We start from the raw sequence: 21,244 nt of genomic DNA, 5'->3' as shown, positions 1-21,244 counted from the left end.
TTATTTTTCCTTTGGCAGCGAGACAGGACAGCTTTATTTCATTTTAACTTAAAAGACACAGTACATAAAAGTTTTTTACCTGCTATTTGCATCACATAGGCATAACGGCTGAGTAAAGGCTCTTAGGTTTTGATTAACCCCATACTCACATATGTATACACCCACACTTCACTTCTACATGCATGAAACCTTACAATCAGATTTTCTGTCTGTTTTATAGACACATGCAATCTTCTGTCCTGCTACCTCACACTCCCTGTTCCCACATTTTCTAAACCTCAAACACCCACACACTGAATCTTGATTCAATTAAAGCACAGGGAAGTCTGGATTATGACATATACCTCACAGAGAGAAGAGTGAGATGAGTGTGTGCCTTTATGTTATGTGAGTAACTGTTTCAAATTATTCTCATTTTGCAAGGACCTATTTTAAACCCATGTTTAATGTTACCATGTGGTTAGGCAAAGAAAGATTTAAGGTTTAAAGTTACAGTAATTATGCAAGCAATGGAGGTAAGCCAAATTAATGCCATCTAAAGTCATGGCTAGGTATGCTTTATTCTAATCAGGAGACATTGTTCTCAAAGAACAAACTGCTAAAGTAATCTTCATTATGTCAAATAGACAAAAACAGCTGGTTTCTGTTCGCATGCATTTCTAATCCATCACTATGACACCAAGTGTACTTTGAAGCTAAAGTAAGGACTGGATTAGTCATGCTGTTTCAGTCATAATTTGCAATTAGCAATTTATTCCACTTGTTTGGAGCATAACAGCTAAATGCTGCTTTTCCATGTTTAGTCTGGACTTTGGTCTAGACCAGTTGACCAGAGTCATTGGATCTAAGAGCTCTGCTAGGTTTATATTCTCTGAACATATCACAAATGTATTCTAGGCCTAAACCATTCTGGGAAAGTCATATCTCAGTCTATCAACATTCCAAGGTTACAGACTTGGTCAGTGATTTTAAGAGCCCGAGTCTCAAGGTGTTTACCAATACTGACCCTTTTCTCTTTGCTACCAAACAAAATAATCTCAGTTTTGTCATTATTTAATTGTAAAAAATTCTCCCTCATCCAAGTGTTTATTTGCTCCAGACAGTGACACAGTAATTCTATTGGTCTGTGGTCGTCTGGTGAGAGAGACACATAAAGTTGTGTATCATCTGCATAACTGTGATAATTGATGTTAAAGCTCTGTATTTTTTTACCCAAAGGGATAAGCGGTAAAAAGTTTAAGTTCTCTGACCTAGTGCTTGTCGCAGTTTTGCAACTTTGCTGCCTAAATGGTTTTATTGATAACAGTTTGTTCTGCAACTAGTGACATTTAGGTAATTGTGTTTTCTGACTGGGCTCAGATTCAGTTTTGGGTCTGATTCAGGTCCTGGTGGTACATTTCCCATTCTTTTCAGGTTTGAATCTTTGAAGTCCTGCAAATGTCGACCACTTACCCATCATACTTGTGCAACTCTACAGCTTTGTGCAGACCCGCAAGTTAAAATAATTGAAGATAAGAACTGTTTCTTAGGCTAACGGTTTAAAGTAAGATCAGGGTTAGAGTTAGGCATTCAGTAGGGATGGTCAAGGCTATGGAATTTATCATGTCAATGATGGGTCACCCACAAAATTGGAGTACAAAGATGTGTGTCTGTGTGTGTGTGTGTGTGTGTGTCTGTCTGTCTGTGTGTGTCTATGTGTGAGTGAATTAGAAAACATCATGACCTCTTTTTCCATGGGTCTTCATGCTCATTGTGAAATGGATGATTGACCTTTGGCCCTCTAATACATTCTGACTGCCCCTAACTCAGCTGCTTCCCGTCTTTCTTCCCCTTTATCCTCTTTTTTTCTTTCTTTCTTTCACTGCACTTCTATCTGTCTATCTCCCTGCCTCACTCTTCCCTAATGAGACAGGGACTTTCCTCCCTGTGGTGAAAGACATTGGTGCCACTGGCACACACATGCTCTAACACACACAGAGACACACACTAAAAACATACAGATATACTTGGCATACATGCAGATAGAACACATGCAGACATGCACATATCCATGCACATAAAAAGGACAAACCCCCAACAATCCTACCACTGCCCCCCACACACACCACACACACTGACCCAGAAATCCCATCTCTATTATGCAGTATATCAGTTGGCTGATGGTGAAGCTGATTATGCAGCTACCCTCTGCTTGCCCACAACTCCCTGGTGGATATCTGCCTTTAAAACCCCCGATCCCAAATGTCTTTTTAGCATATCAATGGTGAATTATATATTCCTAAACAGTAGGACTTGTATATGTACAGTTTTTCTCAACTTCCTCATTTAATAATGTTGCAGTATATTCTGGAAAAGACAAATTCATCCAAATATTTCATACAAAAAACAACCAAGGGCTTTTACACTGATGTAAAAATTGTAGGGATTTCATATCATAATTTGTCTTTCCATCCAAGGAGAGTCGGATATATAATCTGAATTGAAATGAGCTACATAATAATAATTATTATTATTTTTTTGTAATAATAATTATTATTAACTAATAAATCATCACAGGAGCAAAAACAAATAATAATAATTAATAATTATTATGAAAAAAATGGGACCTTATCACTTTATAATGCAATACTGAGATGGTGGTCAGCTGCACTGGAACACCACAAGGGACTGTACTTTCACCATTTCTATTCACGCTGTACACCTCAGACTTCCAGTACAACTCTGAGTTCTGTCATCTGCAGAAATACTCTGATGACTCAGCAGTTGTTGGGTGTATCAGTGATGGACAAGAAGCAGAGTACAGAGAACTGGTCGGTCAGTTTGTGAAATGGTGCGGTGACAATCATCTCATCTTGAATACCAAGAAAACAAAGGAGATGATTGTTGACTTCAGGAGGAACAAGAACACACATAGAAGTGTTTCCATCATGGGAGAGGAGGTGGAGGTGGTGGAGGAATACAAGTACCTTGGAGTTCAGCTGGACAACAGACTTGAGTGGAAAAGCAACACTGAGTACATTTACAAGAAAGGTCAGAGCAGACTCTACTTCTTAAGGAAGCTGAGATCTTTTAACGTCTGCACCAAAATGTTGCAAATGTTCTACAGGTCTGTTGTTGAAAGTGCAATCAGCTTTGCAGCAATCTGCTGGGGCAGCGGCATGAGAACCAGAGACTTGAAAAGAATTAACAAACTGATCAAGAAAGCCGGTTCTGTGCTTGGAGTAACTCTGGAGCCGCTGGAGTTGATCATCAAAAAAAGAATTCTGTACAAGCTGACGAAGATAATGGAAGATCCTTCACACCCTCTACACAACGCCGTGACGAAACAACAGAGTGTGTTCAGTGGGAGGCTTGTTCAAGTCCGATGCAAGACAGAGAGATACAGAAGATCCTTCCTTCCAGCAGCTATCAGGCTGAAGAACAAAGCCCTTAATTAATTAATGTGATTGTTTTACTTTACTAAAAAAAAAAAAAAAAAAAAAAAAAAAAAAAAATTACTACTACTACTACAATATTGAATTTCCCTTTGGGATTAATAAAGTATTTTTCATTCATTCATTCATTCATTCATTCATTCATTCAATACATTATTGTAAAAAACATGAAACATATCTCTTATAAAGTACATATTACACTTTATTGTAAGAACATGAAACACAGAGTAGCTACTGTATGCAGTTGTAGCAACCTTTTGAAGCAAAACACATTTTATGGAGATTATTCTCATCAAGCAGAAACATTTCAGTTCTTTTTTAATTAATTGTTCTAAACTGATTTTTTGTAAACACAGAATGTGGGACAGTTATGAGCAACATGGTATGAGGCATACAAGTGTGTGGGTGTGTGTGTTGCTTTTAGTTAACATGTACCAGTGGTTACACCTATGGCATAACTGCTTTCTAAAAACTGAAATTAAAATGATATTGGTTATATGCACTGCTGGGACAGGGAAAATTAAGTTGCAGACTGAAAGACACAGTCCTGTCTGGTTTAATATCAGTGTCCTCCAACCTTTACCACTATACAATCTCTCCTTGTCACAGCCTAGTATAAAATCCCATTTAGTAAAACAGACATTGTTCTGATCTACTGCACTCACAGTTTCCCCATGTTTTCACTAAAAAAACGCATTACATTATAACGTAATACGTTTCATGTCTTTTTAACCATAAAATTATCACATTGTAACATGATAAGGTCCTATTCTTTTTTTATTTGGGTGACAGCTCCAATTTTCCATTGTTAGAACATACCAATGTTAGCACATATTTTATTTTTTTTACATCTGATTATTTTTAAACTTACAAATAAAATGACTAAAACATCTTTTTACTCATACAAAACTAACAGCACTGTAACTACCACAGTAACACACTGTAAGATGCTCTTTAGCGATAATGACAGTAAGCAATGTTTATCATACAGAGAATTTGAGACCTTTTAACAACCCATAACACATGCTAGCTTGTTTTTTTATATAGCAGTACTAACAAGAAGTAATAAATGAATAAATATATAATAAATATGTTGATCATTAAAAGTAAGTGGCAGGAGACTGTTTGCATTAAACTGTCATGAGATACGTCTGCTGCAAATTTTAGAAATCTTAGAACTTTCTGTTGCACGTGGAAGTGGAAGAGGCTGTGGCTGCACAGGTAATGAAGGGTTGTTGGATTTGTCCTGTAATACTAGTTTGCAATGTGACTTTTACAGCAAGAAAAACATCAGTATGGCTCTTCTTTTCCCACTGTTATAAAAAAAAGTCACTTAAATAATGCACATATAGAAAAAACATAACCCTGGGACTTTGGGGCTGTGTAAGACTGAAATATATTATTCAATGAGTTGTTTAGATTTGTAGGATTTGTTATGTGAGCTGGGACTACGTTTCGAGTTTCCAGCCTCCCCATTCTTTTATCTTCACCAGAACTTTACATCGTGCTGCATTCACAATTTCACTCAGGTAAAAGTCAAAGCTCTTTTGTTGCCTCCTTTTGCTTTGCTACGAAGAATAAATTCTCATCACCACTTTCGCTGTTCACTTAGAAAAGCAATGAGCTAATTATGGTTTATTTGTACACTGTCTAATGTTTTATATCCCAACTAGGAAATACAACTTGTTGTTTGCACTCCACTTGATTTAGTAAATTTAAGTTTCCATTTATTACTGGATGCAGCATTAATAGTACAACAGTAGGCAATAAAAAAAACTTCTTGATCCTGGTAAAATCTTGCCCATATAAACAATATTAGTGGTAGTAAACCAACAGTGAAATACAGGGTTTTGTAAAGCCTATATGTGACAGGGGGAAATATGACATGATTTCAACTTGTTTATTACCTTCCAGCTGGTCATTGCATTACTTCAACATTCCTGGCTGCAGCGCTGTGTTTTCCCAATCTGGTCGAGTTCAGTGCTTCACTTCCGATGAGATTCTGCCAAAATGCTGACTGCAGATGAGAGGAAAGAATTTGAGAATTACACTATTTTTTTCTTATCAGTTTGGTGAGTGCAAGTCTGTGCTTGTCTGTGCTTATTATTGTTTAATAACAAAACATTGTACTTCAGGCAGTGTAATTCGTGTCTAAAACCACTTTGCACAATAGTGCAAATTTATACTATTAAGCTTTAAAGAAGGCAAATTCAGAGGGGATGAAAAAGAGTCAAGTTTTCACTCTGTTTCCTTAAAGACAGCTGCTCTGAACAAAAGGTGTGAAGATGTGGTTAAAGGAGCTGTCACACTGTCATTCCATGATACCTTGACTAAAGAATGTCACAAACATTTCATTAAGACCTTAGAAAGCTGGGTCTACTGTACTTGTAAAAATAAACGTTGTATGCCTAATAATCACTATATATCTCCAATGTTCATGGTTGAAATTGTGCTTGTGAACTTTCATACTTAAAATACTATGTTTAGTTAAATTATCATTGCAAACTAGAGAAAAGAAATGCCTGATGTCACAAGAAGTAGGGCATCGCTTCAGAATCACAAACCTGAAAGTCAAACTTCCTTTGCAGATTACTGCATTCACCTTAATTTTAAATCTGCAGCAGCAGCATAGTGACTAACTTCAGATCTCTCCAGGTACATTGGCTTGACTGGGTCCCAGTGGTCTGAATTTATAGATTGAAGTTGTGTAGAGGTTAGGAGTAGTGACCCTTAGAAAGATTGCTTGCTAAGCAAATAAGCAAAGTAATCAAGCCCTGTGTGGGTGCACATGTCAGTGTTCTTATGTGTGTGCCATATGCGTGCAAAGTTCTGCTTGCAAATGGGCATAAGTGCAAATGTGTGTTGTGTGGGTTTGTATATTGCTCATGAGGAGGCGTGAACAAGGTCCCTTTTTGCAAGTTTATTGATAATACTATGCTTTGCCACTATGCATTTTTTTTCTTGTTAATTAATAGGCAATGTGGTCTACTGGGGAGGTTTGGTAAAGGGTGTACTGTGAGGTTCATTATTTTTGGAAGAGGAAGCCCTTGGAGGCCAAAAAGAAATTGGTTTATGTCCAGTTTAACCTTCAGAGAACTCAGTTGCTGTAGGTAAAGTGTATGCATGTGCAGCATTTATGCATGTTGTTGAAGAGTTTGTGCAAGTGTGCACACATGTTTTCAAACAGCAAACTGACCTATTGTTAAGGGCGGACAAAACCAGGTGCTGCATTGTCAAGCAGATACTGCAGTTTTCGCTCTAACTTTATCCAACTGCAGACTAAAGAAAGGGAACTGATCACATGCATTGTGCTTTTGTGTGTAACTTAGTGTGTTCCTGCTGTATGTCTGCAGGAACCATAAACATGGAAACAGACTTGACCTGTGTGTCTCAGCAGTTTCCTGTGTAAGCTGAGCTCTGTGTGTGTAAGTGCCTCTGTGGTTCTCTTGTCATTCCTCAGACCTGCAGAACAACCTCTCTACTCTGTTAGTTAGTCTGTGTATCTGCAAACCAGCACATGTGTGTCTGCTCTCACATGTATGTGGCTTTCAATCTGTCTCCTGTCACTAGCAATCCTCTCTGCATAATTAGGACCTGTTAAGATCTAGGGTCATCTCTCCAGAGGTCAGAGTTCATTCTTTCAAAGGTGAAAAGCCACCAGGGTCAGGTTTGGTGTGAGATGATACTGAACATGCACACAGCTGCAGCCTTGACACCTTGGGAAACATCTAGTATATTGAATATCAAGATGTCACGCAGTTATATTCGACAAGAAAAATAAATAAATAAAAAATCCTAATTGCCAACAGTTCTTAAAGAAAAAGAAAAGCTAATATAAAAAGTTGTGAAATATAAAAAGTATTTTTCAGATGATATTGATGCCACCATGTTTACTTCAGCTTCTAACATAACTTGATTGTGTTGGACTTGGTTAAGAATAAGAACAAAATATTTGTTAAGTTTAAAATATATTCATCACATTATTGGATGTCAGTGTGTTGGCCGCCTGGGTGGCAAAACAATCCCATCAAATGGGAGACTTTGCAGCTGTTCTCAAAACTACTAAAGATTACATAAAGGTTTGTAGCTTATTACCTTCATGTACAAAACACCCTTAGGTTTAACTTTAACCCATACTTGGTACATTAAGCAGAATGGAAACACTTAAACTCACTGATATTAATGTATAACACAACACACAAAACAGCTGAAAAAAGCTGAAAAGACCTCTCCACTTTCCCCTTGCATGGTTGCATAGTTGGAAACCCAGTTTTTGTCAATTCCATTCCCCCACTGGGTTAAAATTACATTCAACACTTTCAAAAAACATTCACAAAACTCATTGCACTTACATTGTTTACATTGCGGATTTTCAGGTGTTGCTGTTTTGTGTCAAATAAAGTCTTAATACCCTAATATGTTCTAGTTATCATAGCTTTGGGTATACTTTTCCTCAAATTATTTTACCCAGTCTGTGACCCTATGAAGGCATTTGCTTCAAAAAGAAAACTCTCAATAGGGAGAAAAAGAGCAGAACAGCTTAAAGTATCACTCATTTTCAAATGTTGTGACAGTTTGTGTTTAAAAAGAAAAGAAAAAAGAGTTTAAAGTGAAGAAAGCTCCAGTTAAGTCTAAAATTAACGATAGGGTCTGTTTGTCTTATATAAACAGACATATGTTAACATCCACACACAAACTCACCGTGCTCCTGCCATAACACATTTGTGCACATGCTGCCCAAACAAATATTTCACATAAGCACCTTTTCAACCTCTTCACTCAGCCCAAGCAGTTAAAAGCAAAGTTTCGCCCCTCCAGCTAAACTCAAACTTGACCATAACTGAGTCTGCTTTCAAGTGATTTTATTGAGCTCCACTTCACTGCTGTGTTATTATTGTTTTTATTTTGTTTTCTGTACTGCTTCATTGTGTTTTACTGTGTGAGTCTTTATGTTTGATAGCTTATGAAGACTGTTGAAACAAAGGCCATTGTGTGCCAACTTGTTTTTTTTTTTTTTTTTTTTTTTTTTTTGTTTACTGCTATCACAGCCAGGATATTTGCAATAATAAGGTATAGAAATAAAACCACGAAGCTAACAACAAAACTAATCAAATAACCATTTGGTGGCTATCCACACAAAAGAAAACAGATGGTCTGATTTAAGATCTTCTTATCACAGGAACATTTCTATGAATGTTTTTGCTCTGGTAGAAATGACAAACTTTGCAATCGCATTAGAGAAAATCTTAAAATGAGCATTATCATAGAACTACAGTGTGATAACATCCAGCGAGAAAAGAGCTGATACGCGTCACTACAGAGGACCCTTAAAACTGGGAGGGTCCAGCACGAGCCAATAACAACCAACAGTTAGATTGGATGTTGGCTGGATGGATGGATGTTGGCTGGATGGACGGATGGATGGATGGATGGATTACACCAGGTGAAGAATGTAATTGATAAATACTTTTGCTAAATGGCTGATTTTCAGAAACCTTCCAATAAGACTGTACATCCACCACTGTAGTTCACTGCTGAACTGCCTTTATTATTGTTGTTTTTTTTCCCATTACATATTTCTCCTCCATTCACTTCGTCTCATCCCTGTAAAGCTTACAGGGAATAACAGCTGAAAAATATACAATGCACTAAAACTGAATGTTTGCTTCTTCTATATAATGGGTGTGTAAGTTATTGCCAAAACATGCTTGATCAATTTATTTTCCACGTTCTTTGAAAGTCTGGTCATGTTTGTCCTCCCATGAACTTCTCAAGTTAGAGAAAAATACTAAAGCTGTTAATTAACTCAGCTTACACACACACAAACCACTGAAGCTTAGTGTGTGTGTGTGCGTGTGCATGCGTACGTGTGTTTTTGTAAGGGTGGTATGTGGATGTGCATATGTATGAATGCATGTCCATCTCCCCAGTTGAACAGGATGTGGAAGGTCAAAGGAATGGGTCAAAGGTCAAAGCCTGACTAAATAATTACCAGATACTTTTTCCAGTGACACACACACACACACACACACACACACACACACACACACACACACACACACCCAAATACTATATACAGCTAAAGCTATATACGTTGTTATTTTTGAAAAGTCTGGACAGTGTCTTCCTTTGTGACTCACCTACACAAAAACACACTTGAACATGCCCCTCTATCCCCGCCTGTCTCCCAGCGCCCTCAGACAACCACCCGTCTTCACACACAGTGTGTAAATGCTCAGCTCACTGACAGGCTATCAGTCAGGAAACATGGAGAAGAAAAGGGGACGAGATCTAGAGAGAGACAGGGTGGATAGATTTAGCTTGTCAGTCTCAAAAGGCCAAAGGTTGCAATAAAAACCCACTGACATATATATGCACACATATATATGCAAGCACTCACACACACACACATACACAGACATGCACACACAATGTTGTTCATCAAAATAAGGTCAAAGTGGAGGGCAGACAGCTGGCTAGGTTTACTGAAAGAAGGAGAGAACAGACAGCTGGGGAGTTTTACTAGTGTCTGCCCTTTAAAACCAGTCTGGAAGAAAGTTTAAAGAGGGTACAAGTGAATGCTTACGGCCTGGCTGAGAGGTGCAAAAACTTGTTTCAATTGTTCTGAGTGGATCTCTATATCTATAAGATGCATTCAGGATTTCATGGTCACTTTGTCATGGACTGTTTCAATCAGTAAACAGATGCAGTTAAAGATGCCATTAAGTAATGGGATCACAAAGATCATAACCTTTTTGTCTTCTCATTTTTCCGCAAGTACTGCACAGCCAAGCCACCTTTTCCTGGCATCCATTATAAACTGTTAAAACAGAGGGAGGAAGAAGGTAAAACAAAAACACTCTCTGTCCCAAATCCTCTATGTTTTTATGTTATGTAATTATCCAAAGCCACTATTGACACCCCAGAAATGAGTAGATTAATAAAAAAAGAGACATTCATAGCAGATGTAAGCAAATAGCAATGGTTATACCCGATTTATAACGTGTTATTAAGAAAGTAAAAGATTCATGGACACAAAATGTGTCTTACAGGTAAAGTCACACACAGACACATGTACCACCCTCGACTTTAACCAGCAATATGGCCTGTAGGTCAGGAATTTGCACTAACAACTCCCGGACAAGAAAAATTAGATCTTATTGGCTCTGACAACTTGAGAACATGGCAATGAGTGAAGACAAAAGAGAGCTGACATCAGGTAGACACAGGGTGTCGCACATCCTGATTATCATGAAAGTGTTAGCTTGTCATTCTCAGAACTAACATCAAAGTACCATAACTTGTAAACTAACACATTTGGGGTCCAGACTTCTTCAAGATTAGTAGTTTTAGACTGCTCTTTGTCAGTTAGTGTGCACACAGGGTGTGTTAATGGGACACTGTTACTGTGACACTGTAAGTTACTTTTATGGGATGCTCATTGTAATATTAGTTTAGTGAATGGGTGCTACATGATACTGAGTCATATTTTGATTCCCAGATTTTCAGCTCCTGATACACTCTAGACAAAAACATATGACTATGAAACTTTACATTTCTGCTGAAATTTGCAAATATTGGTTACCTTGTTTATTTATTTATTTATTTTTTTTTCCTAATTTTTCCAATCTTACAAGCGAGTATTCCTTGTGGACCCCTGAATGCCAAAAGATGGAAAAGCCAGAAAAACATGACCATTCAAAACAAAATGAGAAGCCAGGCCAGACAGAACAGCATGGCAGGTCAAGGTAGAGCAATCAAGTGGAGTAAAGGGGGACACCAGAATGGAAGAGAATGGAGTTGAGCATGTGGTCAACACGGCAGGAAGCCCAGTGGTCATTTCACCCATGGACACACACAAACACACTTAAACTGATAGACTTGCTGATAAAATGAAAAATGCATGGTCAGCCAAACATGGAGACAAACAGAAAGGCAGGCCTGAAGCTAGACTAAATTATATGGATTCATGGAGGCACACACATACACACACAGAGACAAAAAAAAAAAGACAAACTAGTCAGCCTGCTAGTCAGGCTGAGAGTGCTTTGCCTGTGGTGATGATCAAGGGTAAGCTGGGATACACAGTGATTTGTCTCACTAATGTGGTATCGTGTAGGTGGTAAGATTTAATTTTTTAGGGACAACTCTCAAAAAGAAACGCTGTCGTGATCACATATCTAATAGTCCAATCCACTATTGATCGAATATATCTTAAAGAAAAAGTGAACAATAGGAGAAAGTCTGTGTGGTAATAAAATGTAACAAAAAACTCTGCACATATAGTTGATGCAAGAGAAGGTGTGAGGTGAATACTGAAGCAAGGCCAGGGTTAATGTTGCATTTGTAAGACCATATATATTTTTCAATAGCCTGTGTCAAGTACACCACAAAAAGCATCCATCTTAAAAAGTAATTTAATCTTACATTCAGCATTCACATTTATGAACACTCCTCCCAACACAGTTTCCAATAAAAAGCAGTCTCATCCCACAGGACACATTGCCAGTCTGGATCATTTTTAATCTAAAAAATGCTAATACAGTTGCTCAGCTTTGTCTTAGTCAAGCTTTGGTAGACTTCCAGATGGCTTTAAAAGTAAAAGGATGATTTAAAGACAAACTCTGGCTCAAAGCATTTGGAACTAAAACTTGATCTAAGGAATATGGTTTATGACCTCAATTTTTAAGTTTATAGCCACAGATTACAACCAGATGTATGACCATTAGATTTCAGAGAGGCACTTTTGCTGTAACTATTATCAGATTGCATTCATATAAAATTAATTCAAAGATAACTGAGGCCAAAATCCTCTAGCAACCTTAGACATTGTAGTGATGCGGTCAAATAATCTACCTGTGCTTTTATGTAACATAATGTGATTGTAAAATTGGTTTCATATAATCTTTAAACAAATCATTTGTACTGGAAACAGCTATAATCCAAAACATTCTTCCAGGATAATTGCCAGGCCTGTTTGCCCGCAGCTGCACATTTCTGTGCGTTAACACAGAAATCTTGTGAGGTCAACAAACTCATTTAGGAAGGTAAAGTACCATAAACACATCTGTAGCAATTCAGAAATTTAAACTGGACTTCATGAATGTGCTGAATGAAAGACAAAGAATATAGATACTGTGGGAGAAAAATAAAATGGAGAGCTTGTATCAAATGTCTATAGCAGGGGTGGCCAACGTCGGTCCTCGAGAGCCACAATCCAAACCTGACTCAAATTAAATGGATCCAACAGCCTATAAGGATCTGCTCAATGACTCATTAGATTAAGTCAGGTGTGTTGGAGCAGGGAAATTAGGAAAACCTGCATGATTTTGGCTTTCGAGGACCGACGTTGGCCACCCCATGGTCTATAGTATATTGCACCTTATACATTGCCATAGTCTGATTTGTGCTGCATTTGTGATTTAATCTAATTGTACATCCATTACAGTTTTAAAACCAGCTTTTTATACACTTGCAGCACAACTAAAAAGAAGTGGCTGTTACCAACAGATCAAGAAATGGAAAACTGAACAGTGGCTACAAGCTAGACATGTTCATTTGTACCAGACTTTAATAGTACATTATCATGATGTGGTGTGACAACCCAATCTGATGGCAGTTAAAACTCTACCTAATCAGACTGGGAGTGGAAAGATTGCATGCAAACGCCTTCAATCTTGCTAAATCAGGCGGAGGGAAACGACATGTTACACAATAGCTCTCTTGTATTATTAGCTGCTCAGAGGAAGCTAAAAAACCTTTGGATCAGACTCCAAAAAAGAGTAAAGTCTGGGAAAATATCAGCTTCCTGCCCATGACTTCAGGGTTTAGTCTGACTGTGCGTGTACTTTGCCTTACTGTGCCCCCACCCCATGCTCCACATTTGGCTGGCTCATTATTTACTCAGATCTAACTTGTCAGGGAAAGCCAAATAAGTTTAAACAAATAGTCAAGATTATATAGAATTGAGGCACCACGAAACATAGCTGTTAAATCAGCTGCATCAGTCGGATTTTCATTCATTAAGTCAGTGATGTAGTTTTTAAGTATGCCATCTCATATTCCATGTCCACATGGAATGAGATAAAGAGAAGCAAAAATTACTAAGAGAGAGTAATATTGCAATGATTAGAAATAGTTGTAGCAGCAAAAGTATTGATAGGTAGTAATGGCAGGAGTTTAAGTCATACAGTAGAACTAGGAGCAGTAGTAGCAGTGTTTCTGCATTTTTTTTTTCTTTCTTTCTTTCTATTGTCAGTTTTCCAAGAGCCCTTCTCAAGCTTCAGTGTAGGAGAAGAGAGAGAAAATACCAGGACATCTCTCCAACTTATTTTGGTGCTTGAGTCTGTATATCCCCAGGGCCACAAACACTGTCTGTCTGACCTCAGCTGAACTGAGTTCAACTCAGCTGCAACGGCAGCCTCAGCGCTGATGACGTGGAGCTGAAAGAGAGTCAGTATGGAAAGCCAAAATGAGCAGTGGAGTGAAGACATGAGGGAGAGAAACTAATTTCTTTCACATGCTCCTGGTAGCAATGTTACACCCAGGCCACACCTTTTGTTAAACGGTTGCTACCATTTGCAATGTCCAAATGTGAATGTCCACAATCTTCTTACTGAAAAGTTAAGAGAGAAAATACATACTCCAAATGTCTTATGCTCTGCTTTCAACAAAGTTTCTGACATATAAGAATATATACACAAGTAGAAAGCTTCTTTCGTTTACAGAACAAAATATGACTAAGAGAGAAAACTATAGGAAAAGGGGAACCTTGAGTGGGTGTTTATATGGGATAAAATAGAGCAAAGAGATGTTGGCAATGCTACCAATGTAGTAAAGGTAAAGACTGCTGAACTGAGGAAAAGCTCAGCAAAGGCCATTGACCCAATAAAAATGACTGTGTATTCATTCACTGTAAAACCCAAACCCCTAATTTGTTGGGCAGTCGGCTGACAAACCAACAATTGTTACAGTGTCCATATGGGCCTACCTGTAACTGCAAACATATGTCTGTGACCTCTGAAACTTTAACTTCTTTTTTTTTTTTTGTATTACTACTCTCATGGAACTTTAAAATGGTACAAAAAAATAGAGTTCAATTGTGATATGTTCTTTAGTGATTTCTGGGTAGAATTTGCTTGAAAGCTTTAAAATAATGCAGTACCACACACTGGTGGCTGCTAGCAGCAGCAACGATCATAAATACTGCATGGTAGATTATTAGAACAAATTCTGACTGAAATCCCAGCTTGGTACACACTAATTCTCCCAAGAAATAAAATATTGATTAAGGATGATATAAAGAAAAAGTTGAGTTGTTTTTACAACCTGTGTGAGGTCTCAGTGGAAGCTCTGTTTACAAGAAACAAGTCAGAAGCACTTGCAAACACAAACTGTTCACGCATACAATCCTCACAAGTGCACAATGCCACATCAAATGCACAAAGTGAAGCAGAATTCCTCAGAGATTGGCTTATTTTTCAGAGGCTGACCAAAAATGCTCAAAAGTGTGCAAATTTCCTGTAAACACACATATCGTTTTTTCTGAAACACCAAGTGATTCAATGTGAAGTTTCTCAAACACACAAACTCGTAAATACACACAAAGCCTCGAACAAATACATAACAAAACTTATATGTGTCAAGCCCTTCACAAACTCATACAAGATGCAAAGGCTCTCACATGCACACATGTGCAGCGCAGCTGTTTGCCTCCCACGTGCAGTGTTTGTGACGCATAGGAAAAGTCATTAGACCCGCACTTCCTCTCCAAACAGAAGAGAAGGAAGAACGACTGTCTTACATGAAACACACAGGAAGTGTGTGGGTGAATGCCCACATAATATATGTGTGTGTTTGTTGGTGTATGATGTCTCAGTCTGAAATTCTGCTCCAGGGGCTGGTGACCGAGGTCTTGTAATTGCAGGGCTTTGATTGTCTTCATGAAGTAGACAACGGCTCTAATTACAGCCAATTAAGACGCTCAGCTGAGGGCTGACTTGCTCAGCAGACAACGTCTTGTGGGTTTAACATTACTCAAAGGTCTCCTCCAAATTTGCAGATGTAGATTTGACTGAATTTTACCAAAATTGTGCACCAATTACAGCCATAATTATGTAATGTCAAATGCATTAGGATAAATGTTGCTTTCAGTTAAGCAATATAAGTTTCTTGAAATATTTTTAAAATGAAACTACAAAATTTTAAACATCTACAGTCAGTTTTTTTTTTTTTTTTTTTTCTTTAACAGTAGTGTTTCACAAGTTTCATTTCTGCCCACATAAAGTTACTAAAAGGTTAAGCTTCTGCTTTCCAGTGGAACTTTTAGCTATAATTGTGTAACTAATCACTTGACATAAAAGTGTGCTTGTGTATATATCATGTGTTTGCAGGAGTTACTATTTTGCATAACATCCAAACCTGCACTTCCTTGTGTGTCTGACTGTGGGTTTGTGTTTATCTACATCCTCAGACAGCTCAACTGTTTGTGGTGTGTGTTCCTGTAGATGACTGAACTTGTGTCTGTTCAGTATGTGTATACAACATATCATATGTTTGTATCAGTCTGATCTGATCTATTCCAGTCTATGTGAGTACATTTCTGGGGCAAGTAAGACAGGAACAGCTTGACAGAGACAGACTATTGGAGCTCACAGAAATCCAGAAAAGCTAAAGACAGGAAGAGAGACAAAGACAGAACGAGGCAGAGGGTGAATCCTGGGGTTATAACATCTGGAGAAGCTTCAGGAAGCTCAGTCATTTTTTGGCTGAAGGTGGAGACTTCCGCGCACACACACACACACAGAGAGAGAGAGAGATGTTGATACAACAGAGACAGGTGAAGGACAGCTTTTCTGACTCCTAAAAGGATGCTTATTTCCATTCACACACACACACACACACACACACATACACACACATAAACACACCAGTGGATTATTTTGGACATGTAGCTTCTGCTTGTCAATGTCATGAACATCTGTTAGCTCAGCAGGGTCCAGACTGGTAGTAAACATACAAACACATGGCCATGTGCATGCACAAACTCACATTATCGTTCTCCACTTAAACATACAGGCAATTGTATTTCCATGATTTCAGAGGACATTAAATAATGATTCCAGAAATCCTACAAGTTAATTGCAAGTTACTTTGTGCTGCATGGATCTAATGAACTCAGGCTTGACTTTGAGTATGATGTATGTTAACTGTACAGTGACAATACACTCTAAATCATCAGCTACAACCCACAACTGCAGTTCTTCTACAATTGATCCTCTCTGTTACGTCCTGTGCTGTGGTCATTACAGCAGCTATATCATACAAACAAGCTTCCACTAATACAATTCAGTTGTATTTTCTTTGTTGGACTACTAGACTTTTTTTCCTCCAAGTTTATGTCTACAAATTTGTTTCAGCACAGGTGTGACACAACCAAAGATATCATCAAAAAATCTTTCCTCTTCATAACAAGACTGTGTGAACAGATCTAGGTTCCCACGAATAATACCTGGGTCACATACACACAAACCTACACACACTCACATCCTTGACTAAAAATTTTAGGTTCATTTTGGTTCTGTTTCCAACTATTACCAGTTCAGTATTTGATCACTGTCAGCATGCACATCTGCAATCACAATCACCAAAAATAATACCCAAATTTGTGATATGAGTACTTAATTGTCCACCTTCAAGGGAAAAAAGTATCCTCTATCATTATAACAAGTAGCATCATGATGGATGAACCAAGACATCTGTCCTTTAGGACTCCCAGGGGTATAACTTTCTGCATTGCTTACTGCAAAACATTCTGTCAGGTGCTGTTTATTGGCACGTGAAACTGGAAGAAGGCCCATGTGTATGAGGTTCACATCGCAATCTTCAGACCAGAGTGGGAATTTCCCCCAGAACAGCAGACGCCAACAACATGCAGGTGTTACTGAACATGATCTTTAACATTTTTTTTAGGTTCAGGGTGAAATGTTGTGTTGCTATGTACTCAGCAGCAGCAGCAGCTTTGTGATCAACGTACAAGAAGGAGATTAACCAGTGGATTTTCATCCTGCGGTTCCATCTTAGTGTAGTGTAGTGAATAAGTTGGATATACACGTCCCAGAGAACAGTGGACTTCTGCAGAAACTTTTCCAGCTGATGTGCTTCTGGCTGAACGTGTCTTGGATGTAAAGGACATTGGGCTTTATGTAAGCAGAAGTAAAGATGGCTGCATTTGCAATATGTGAGCAAGATAAACGGGATGGTGAGAGTAGGTGAGGTGGTAGCCTACACCCATGAAGTCATGCAGAAAGGGTTACTGGAAACAGACGCAATAAATGTGTGATTTTAAAGGCAGCGGTACGGATTTAGTTGAAACTCCCATGTGCAGATGAAAATAAACAGCTTCCCTCCACCATATTTTGATGTGCTGTCATTAGGAGTTCTGTTCTGTCGGACATTCAGTCAGGACATTCAGGACTTTTTACTCTTTTCAGATGCTTCAGTGTAGATCTTCCATCAGATCCAATGAAGTGTTTTGTATGTTTCATTGTTCTTGTAATAAATATAGTTCCTCATCTTTTTGAATGTTTTTAAATTTTTACTGCTTCCTTTACGAGACGTAGCCTATTGAAATGTAGGCATGTATTTATTGTGGTGTGCTGAGGTGGCTGTGCAGCTCATGTTAACTAAACATGACCTCCTGATCATGTTAAGAAGCTAACATTTGCCAACTGCTGTCTCAGTTGAACTCTTCTTACTTCCTAACAAAGGAAAGTCAGAAATATTTCATTCAAATTCTCCATTAAACTATTAAAATCTGTAAATGTACAACTCCAAATATATTGTGCATTCTGAAAGATTAGTTAGCATGCAACTCTCATTTCATACATTTACAACATAGTTTTATCAACGCTGTTAAACTTGCATGCTGCAGAATTAATGAAATCAATTAATATGAAGAAAAATTAAGCTCAATATTGATTACAAATATGTAATCCTTGATTTAAAAGCAAGCGGCATGGCTCAGCAAGGTAGAACGGTCGTCTCGTAACCCGAGGGTTGCTGGTTCGATTCTCGGCCAAGTCGGATTCATGTTGAGATGTCCTTGGGCAAGACACTGAGCCCCTAATTGTTCCTGATGGGTCGTGGTTGAACGCCTTGCATGGCAGCTTCCGCCATCAGTGTATAACGTAAAGCCCTTTGGGTATCGTTCCAGGTACAGTAAAAGTGCTATATAAATACAGACCATTTATCATAAACCATTTTGTGAGTAACTCTGAGTACCTGCAAATGTATGTTAAAATCCACACAAATATCAAGCATTTAAAATGATAATTTCTACATTACAAATTTCAATAACATTTGTATTGTGCAACTATTTCGTTTTATGCTTTACCTCACAGATATGATCATTTCCATGTTCAAAAAGGCTTTTTGCATATAAATCGTCTGACGCGTACAGATCAAATAATGGGATTAAAAATGGGATTATTTTTATTAGGTTTGTTTATTTAATTTTATTCAAGTAGTAGCTAGTTCATGAGGGTGTAATGTTAGTTGTTCATATATGTTTGGCCCAATACCATATTTTAACATTTGTGACTTCTGATAGAAAGTAAATAATTTATTTATTGGTCACCTTTGCTGAATCTGTATCTTTAAAACAAACAAACAAACAAAACAAAAATAGCTGCATAAAACAGACATCCAGACTGTTTTTACCTGGCCATTCCCACACAGTTTTGAAACTTTCTTAATTTTAGGGCACACGTTTATTTAATCTGAATATTTCACTTTTTTATTTTTTTTTATTAAACAGATTTCCACCAAGTCAGCTTCCATCCTTTCTGGCTCTCTTTGATTTTACCTGTCTTAAATGTCAAGCTTCAACTGAAAGCATCAGTGGTTGCTGTTGGAAAACTAGAAAAAGCAGTTTGTTGTCCTATAAAATGCGTGGTGTTTTATTAAAATAGCACTATGTAACTTTTTGACCTTAAAAGCATGTGTTTCTTGTTTTGATGGCACAGTGACATTTATGATGTACATTCCTGGATCTGTCATTGCCTTGCAACGTCCTAAGGTTGAGAAGTTAAACTCCTTTTTTTTTCAGTCTGGAACATTGCATTACAGCTGAGTTTCACATTCTGAATGCACACCATGGCTGAATCAGCAAAGAAACCCAAGAGGACATTATCGAAGGAAGAGAGGAAAAGAAACAGAGAAAGTGACAGACCAAGCGAAAGCAGGAGTCAACATCAGACTGACTTTTACTCGCTGCAGAGAGCTCACAGGTGGGGTGCAAAATGCTAAATTAGCTGTTGTTAGGGAATACCACACTGAGAAAACCTGCCAAAGATTAGAAATGCTACTTTAAACTTTCAGTATGTTTGATTGTTATTTGTAGTCTTGTTAAAGTAACAGTCACAATGAGACATATACAGTCGCAAATAGTGTACATTTTAATGAATGTATTTTATAAACAGCAGAAAAATACCTCAGTATAATATTAGGGCTGTCAAAAAAGAATGTGTTAATGGCTGTAATTAATTGATGTAATTAATTGATGTAATTAATTGCATTCAATTTTTTTTTAACACATTCACTGCATCCATCATTTCTGACAGTTAGACATGGAGGTGTCTAAAGGTGAGCTGGCTCACTCTATGGATGGATTTGAAGGCGTCACACCGGTGGGGGATGAGGATGTTTTAACACCCACACTTTTTGTGGGAAGAGGGTTCAACATCTGCACTTTTCCTGCATTTAAAAAACAAACTTTTGATGCAGTGTTGCACAAACGTTACTGTTCCGGTCGTCTCTGTAGCTGTATAGCGTATCGTGGCAGTCTCCTCCTCTCCCCCTCCCTCTCCTGTTGTGAATCATGACGGCTGTCGGCTGATTGGCTTTTCTGTTGCTTGTTGCATTTGTTTATTGTTGAGTTGAAAAGTAGGAATCTAGCAGTTCACAGTTCACACTGGCACAAATTTACCCAAACGTATTGTTTTTAGATGCACTAGCTAAAGTATTTAGCTACATCAATTAGTCTTATGCCAATCAGATCCATGTCACTGTCACATGAAGCTGAAGAATGAAATATGTTTATAACAGCAGCTGATTTCATTTAGATATTATTTGCCTTTATTTTACTTGTTAGTAAAAATGAAGTTTGCTAGTGACACAGCTGTAAAATCTACTAGTCATGAGACAGCCATGCACACATCTATGAAGATGAACACATTTAATCCAGCATGATCAGGTTCAGATATCTAGGGAGAGTAAAACGACAAATAGAAGCAAAGGATGTCTTCTCTAAATCGTTGCTATACAGATGTTGGAGACACAGGTCTGATCATTTAGGGGCCATGAATGTGATGAAAGAAATTATGAACAGGGTGTGAGATACAAATCACAGCAGGACCCCTATATGTGTATAAATATATATATATATATATATATATATATATATATATATATATAGCCTATTACTGAAAACTTCCAATGATTGCTTTTTAAAATTTTTGTCTACATCTTTTCCCCTTACAAATCACATAAAATTCTGCTTTTTGCAATAATGAAACATTATTGACCTTCTTTAATCATAAAGTGTGAAGTTCAAATCAAGTGTCAGATTAAATAATTTAAATAATTTTTTAAAAGCACTGTGGTGCAGAAATCATTGCAAGGTCTGATAGCCTTCACTGGAGCGTGCTCCTACAGAGTTCATGCAGACCTCAGCCTGTAGGCATAGCTCCGTATAACACCAGTTGAACTGAATTGGGTTGGATGGTCCAACCCGCAGGTCATTACTTGTT

General features: G+C 37.8%; 1 long non-coding RNA gene across 2 annotated transcripts in view; it reads right to left on the bottom strand.

Moving 5' to 3' along the window:
• Positions 1–21,244, bottom strand: part of LOC121640952 — a 96,686-nt gene that overhangs the window by 10,878 nt on the left and 64,564 nt on the right. For both annotated transcript variants that reach the window (XR_006010627.1, XR_006010626.1), the window contains exon 4: positions 5,342–5,451. This is a non-coding gene — a long non-coding RNA (uncharacterized LOC121640952). The remainder of the gene's footprint in view (positions 1–5,341; positions 5,452–21,244) is intronic.

Source organism: Melanotaenia boesemani, chromosome 6, assembly GCF_017639745.1.
Source record: "Melanotaenia boesemani isolate fMelBoe1 chromosome 6, fMelBoe1.pri, whole genome shotgun sequence".
Classification (NCBI taxonomy): Eukaryota; Metazoa; Chordata; class Actinopteri; order Atheriniformes; family Melanotaeniidae; genus Melanotaenia; species Melanotaenia boesemani.
The sequence above is the reverse complement of the archived record's forward strand: the minus strand, read 5'-3'. Positions and strand labels throughout refer to the sequence as shown.